At 50.1% G+C, this 4,796-nt stretch overlaps 4 non-coding genes across 4 annotated transcripts; all 4 read left to right on the forward strand.

Moving 5' to 3' along the window:
* The first annotated feature begins 1,601 nt into the window (after positions 1-1,601).
* Positions 1,602-1,683, forward strand: trnas-aga (transfer RNA serine (anticodon AGA)). The gene has a single exon. It is a non-coding gene; the product is annotated as a tRNA-Ser (tRNA).
* Positions 1,684-1,980: 297 nt separating this feature from the next.
* Positions 1,981-2,061, forward strand: trnas-cga (transfer RNA serine (anticodon CGA)). The gene has a single exon. It is a non-coding gene; the product is annotated as a tRNA-Ser (tRNA).
* Positions 2,062-4,260: 2,199 nt separating this feature from the next.
* Positions 4,261-4,342, forward strand: trnas-cga (transfer RNA serine (anticodon CGA)). Its single transcript has one exon. It is a non-coding gene; the product is annotated as a tRNA-Ser (tRNA).
* Positions 4,343-4,497: 155 nt separating this feature from the next.
* On the forward strand, positions 4,498-4,570 carry trnak-uuu (transfer RNA lysine (anticodon UUU)). Its single transcript has one exon. It is a non-coding gene; the product is annotated as a tRNA-Lys (tRNA).
* The last annotated feature ends 226 nt before the right edge of the window (positions 4,571-4,796 follow it).

Genomic DNA, 4,796 nt, shown 5'->3' on the forward strand with positions numbered 1-4,796 from the left:
AGCTTGGTGGTGTCCTGTCTTGCCGCCTGCAGCCAAGAGAGCTGGAGGGCCGCAGACAGGCGTGAGTCGTGGCCGAGAGGTTAAGGCGATGGACTTGAAATCCATTGGGGTCTCCCACGCTGGCCCTTTGCTTTAGCTGCCTGTGCCGATAATTGTGTCTTCCAAGACCTTTTGCTTTTTATATATAATACACAGTATTATATAATACACAATATTACTGTAGCAACACGGACACACATACCGAGCGTTCACATGGAAAGTGGCGCAAAAACACAACACAAAAATGAGCGAAAGAGATGGCTGCAAATTGAGACAGGCTTTTTAAAGTAACTTTTCCAAAACACGGCACATTAAAAACACGAAGCCGGCGCCAGTCAAGCTGGTAGCGGCCAAAATAGTCTTGGCGCCTAATTGTAATTATTAGGGCAATCTGCAAGAAGTGCAAATAAACAATACTTTAAGTGTGAGTTTATCAGTGTGTCTTCAGTCGTGTACTGAGTCAGATAAAGACTGTCATATTTTTCTCAAGAAAAAATTCAAGCAGCTCTTAAGAACATGTTTGAGAACTTAGTAAGAATTTTTCAAGAACTGCACTTAAGAACATTCTTACGAACTTTGTGGAATTTATTTTAAGAAATTACTTAACTTATTTCTGAAGAAGATTTTAGTGAATCCGGCCCTGAGTCTGATGGTCAGCTCGCTAGGAAAGAGCGCTCATGAATTGAACTGAGTGAGTCGGATAAGAGAGTCCTAGGAAGCGTGCAGTGCTGTGGGAAGTCCACAGGATTAAGCGTAGCAGCCTGCTTTCTCCTAGTTGGGACTCCCAGGTTGCCGTGGTCGTGGCCGAGAGGTTAAGGCGATGGACTTGAAATCCATTGGGGTCTCCCACGCTGGCCCTTTGCTTTAGCTGCCTGTGCCGATAATTGTGTCTTCAAGACCTTTTGCTTTTTATATATAATACACAGTATTATATAATACACAATATTACTGTAGCAACACGGACACACATACCGAAGCGTTCACATGGAAAGTGAGCGCAAAACACAACACAAAAATGAGCGAAAGAGATGGCTGCAAATTGAGACAGGCTTTTTAAAGTAACTTTTCCAAAACACGGCACATTAAAAACACGAAGCCGGCGCCAGTCAAGCTGGTAGCGGCCAAAATAGTCTTGCGCCTAATTGTAATTATTAGGGTAATCTGCAAGAAGTGCAAATAAACAATACTTTAAGTGTGAGTTTATCAGTGTGTCTTCAGTCGTGTACTGAGTCAGATAAAGACTGTCATATTTTTCTCAAGAAAAAATTCAAGCAGCTCTTAAGAACATGTTTGAGAACTTAGTAAGAATTTTTCAAGAACTGCACTTAAGAACATTCTTACGAACTTTGTGGAATTTATTTTAAGAAATTACTTAACTTATTTCTGAAGAAGATTTTCGTGAATCCGGCCCCTGAGTCTGATGGTCAGCTCGCTAGGAAAAGCTCATGAATTGAACTGAGTGAGTCGGATAAGAGAGTCCTAGGAAGCGTGCAGTGCTGTGGGAAGTCCACAGGATTAAGCGTAGCAGCCTGCTTTCTCCTAGTTGGGACTCCCAGGTTGCCGTAGTCGTGGCCGAGTGGTTAAGGCGATGGACTAGAAATCCATTGGGGTCTCCCCGCGCAGGTTCGAATCCTGCCGACTACGCTGTTTGTCTGCGTGCCGAGGAGAAGCGTCTGTTCCTTTTTCGCTCCCTCTCTGCATCGGACAAACACGCGCTGGCCCTTTAGCAGCCGTGGGACAGTGGCGCGCCCTGATCGTATAGTGGTTAGTACTCTGCGTTGTGGCGCGGCAATCCGGTCACGGCAGCCTTTTGCCGTCGAGCCACGGGGACGTCGGGCTCCCTTTTCCCACCTCATCCTTCAGCTGGATTTTGTGTCTGACGCTCGGTGGCGTCCTGTGCTGCCCTCCTGCAGCCAAGAGAGCTGGAGCCCGCGCGCAGGCGTGGTTGTGGCCGAGAGGTTAAGGCGATGGACTCGAAATCCATTGGGGTCTCCAGCGCAGGTTCGAACCCTGCCGACTACGGTTAGCAATGGCCCTTTAGCCTTAGTTTTCTGTGCCGATAATTGTTCCTTCCAAGGCCTTTGCTCTCTCTGCTGTAATTTCTTGTAGGCTTCTCCTCGGCGGTTTGTGGGGGATATTGCTGTTGTATGAAACGTAACCGGGCTGTGCAACACAAGAGCCGGATAGCTCAAGTCGGTAGAGCATCAGACTTTTAATCTGAGGTCCAGGGTTCAGAAGTCCCTGTTGGCGAGCGGCTGTCATATTGTTGGCGGCCTCAGCTTGCTGTCACGCTGGTCCAGCTCTACCGTTGACTCACTACTAGAGCGGTGTTCGTTCCTCCTCGGGGGGACCCACAGCGCCTCGCGCTTTTTGTGCATCTCCCTCGCTTGGCACACCTGAGTCTGATGGTCAGCTCGTTAGGAAAAGCTCACGAAGTGAACTGAGTGAGTCAGGTAAGAGAGACCTAGGAAACTTGCAGTGCTGTGGGTCCAAAGGGTCGGTACTGAAAAACCCAGGTCCACAGGATGAGACGTGGCCACCTGCTTTCTCCTAGTTGGGACCGCTGTTTTGTCTGCTGCCGGGCTAGCTTGCAGTCTCGGCTGGGTGACTGAGCTGGCTAGGGTGCAAGTGCGTCAGGCGCCAGTGTTGCGAGAACAGGGCAGAGGACACGCGGGTCCCGTGAGTCGCGGCGTGATTAAGGCGATGGACTAGAAATCCGTTGGGGTCTCCCAGCGCGGTTGGAATCCTGCCGACTCGTTGTTCGCCTGCACGCGCCGAGAGAAGCGGCAGTGCCTATTTTTTTGCCGTCCACGCGCGGCTTGTGCGCTCCCTCTCTACAGCGGACAAACACGCCGCTGGACCCTTTTACAGCCGTGGGCCAGTGGCACGCCGTGATCGTATAGTGGTTAGTACTCTGCGTTGTGGCCGCAGCAACCCGGTTCGAATCCGGTCACGGCAGCCTTTGCGTCGAGCAACGGGGCGCGGGCTCCTTTAGCCACCTCATCCTTCAGATGGATTTTGTGTCTGAAGCTTGGTGGTGTCCTGTCTTGCCGCCTGCAGCCAAGAGAGCTGGAGGGCCGCAGACAGGCGTAGTGTCGTGCCGAGAGGTTAAGGCGATGGACTTGAAATCCATTGGGGTCTCCCACGCTGGCCCTTTGCTTTAGCTGCCTGTGCCGATAATTGTGTCTTCCAAGACCTTTTGCTTTTTATATATAATACACAGTATTATATAATACACAGTATTACTGTAGCAACACGGACACACATACGAGCGTTCACATGGAAAGTGGCGCAAAAACACAACACAAAAATGAGCGAAAGAGATGGCTGCAAATTGAGACAGGCTTTTAAAAGTAACTTTTCCAAAACACGGCACATTAAAAACACGAAGCCGGCGCCAGTCAAGCTGGTAGCGGCCAAAATAGTCTTGGCGCCTAATTGTAATTATTAGGGCAATCTGCAAGAAGTGCAAATAAACAATACTTTAAGTGTGAGTTTATCAGTGTGTCTTCAGTCGTGTACTGAGTCAGATAAAGACTGTCATATTTTTTCTCAAGAAAAAATTCAAAGCTCTTAAGAACATGTTTGAGAACTTAGTAAGAATTTTCAAGAACTGCACTTAAGAACATTCTTACGAACTTTGTGGAATTTATTTTAAGAAATTGCTTAACTTATTTCTGAAGAAGATTTTCGTGAATCCGGCCCTGAGTCTGATGGTCAGCTCGCTAGGAAAAGCTCATGAATTGAACTGAGTGAGTCGGATAAGAGTCTAGGAAGCGTGCAGTGCTGTGGGAAGTCCACAGGATTAAGCGTAACCTGCTTTCTCCTAGTTGGGACTCCCAGGTTGCCGTAGTCGTGGCCGAGTGGTTAGGCGATGGACTAGAAATCCATTGGGGTCTCCCAGCGCGGGTTGAATCCTGCCGACTCGCTGTTTGTCTGCGTGCCGAGGAGCGTCTGTTCCTTTTTCGCTCCCTCTCTGCATCGGACAAACACGCCGCTGGCCCTTTTAGCAACCGTGGGACAGTGGCGCCCTGATCGTATAGTGGTTAGTACTCTGCGTTGTGGCGCGCAGCAATCCGGGTCCGGCAGCCTTTTGCCGTCGAGCCACGGGGCGTCGGGCTCCCTTTTCCCACCTCATCCTTCAGCTGGATTTTGTGTCTGGCGCTCGGTGGCGTCCTGTGCTGCCCTCCTGCAGCCAAGAGGCTGGAGCCCCACGCAGGCGTGGTTGTGGCCGAGAGGTTAAGGCGATGGACTCGAAATCCATTGGGGTCTCCCAGCGCGAGTTCGAACCCTGCCGACTACGGTTAGCATTTGCCCTTTAGCCTTAGTTTTCTGTGCCGATAATTGTTCCTTCCAAGGCCTTTGCTCTCTCTGCTGTAATTTCTTGTAGGCTTCTCCTCGGCGGTTTGTGGGGGATATTGCTGTTGTATGAAACGTAACCGGGCTGTGCAACACAAGAGCCGGATAGCTCAGTCGGTAGAGCATCAGACTTTTAATCTGAGGGTCCAGGGTTCAAGTCCCTGTTCGGGCGAACGGCTGTCATATTGTTGGCGGCCTCAGCTTGCTGTCACGCTGGTCCAGCTCTACCGTTGACTCACTACTAGAGCGGTGTTCGTTCCTCCTCGGGGGGACCCACAGCGCCTCGCGCTTTTTGTGCATCTCCCTCGCTTGGCACACCTGAGTCTGATGGTCAGCTCGTTAGGAAAGAGCGCTCACGAAGTGAACTGAGTGAGTCAGGTAAGAGAGACCTAGGAAAC

This window comes from Onychostoma macrolepis, unplaced genomic scaffold (assembly GCF_012432095.1).
Source record: "Onychostoma macrolepis isolate SWU-2019 unplaced genomic scaffold, ASM1243209v1 Scaffold243, whole genome shotgun sequence".
NCBI lineage: Eukaryota > Metazoa > Chordata > Actinopteri > Cypriniformes > Cyprinidae > Onychostoma > Onychostoma macrolepis.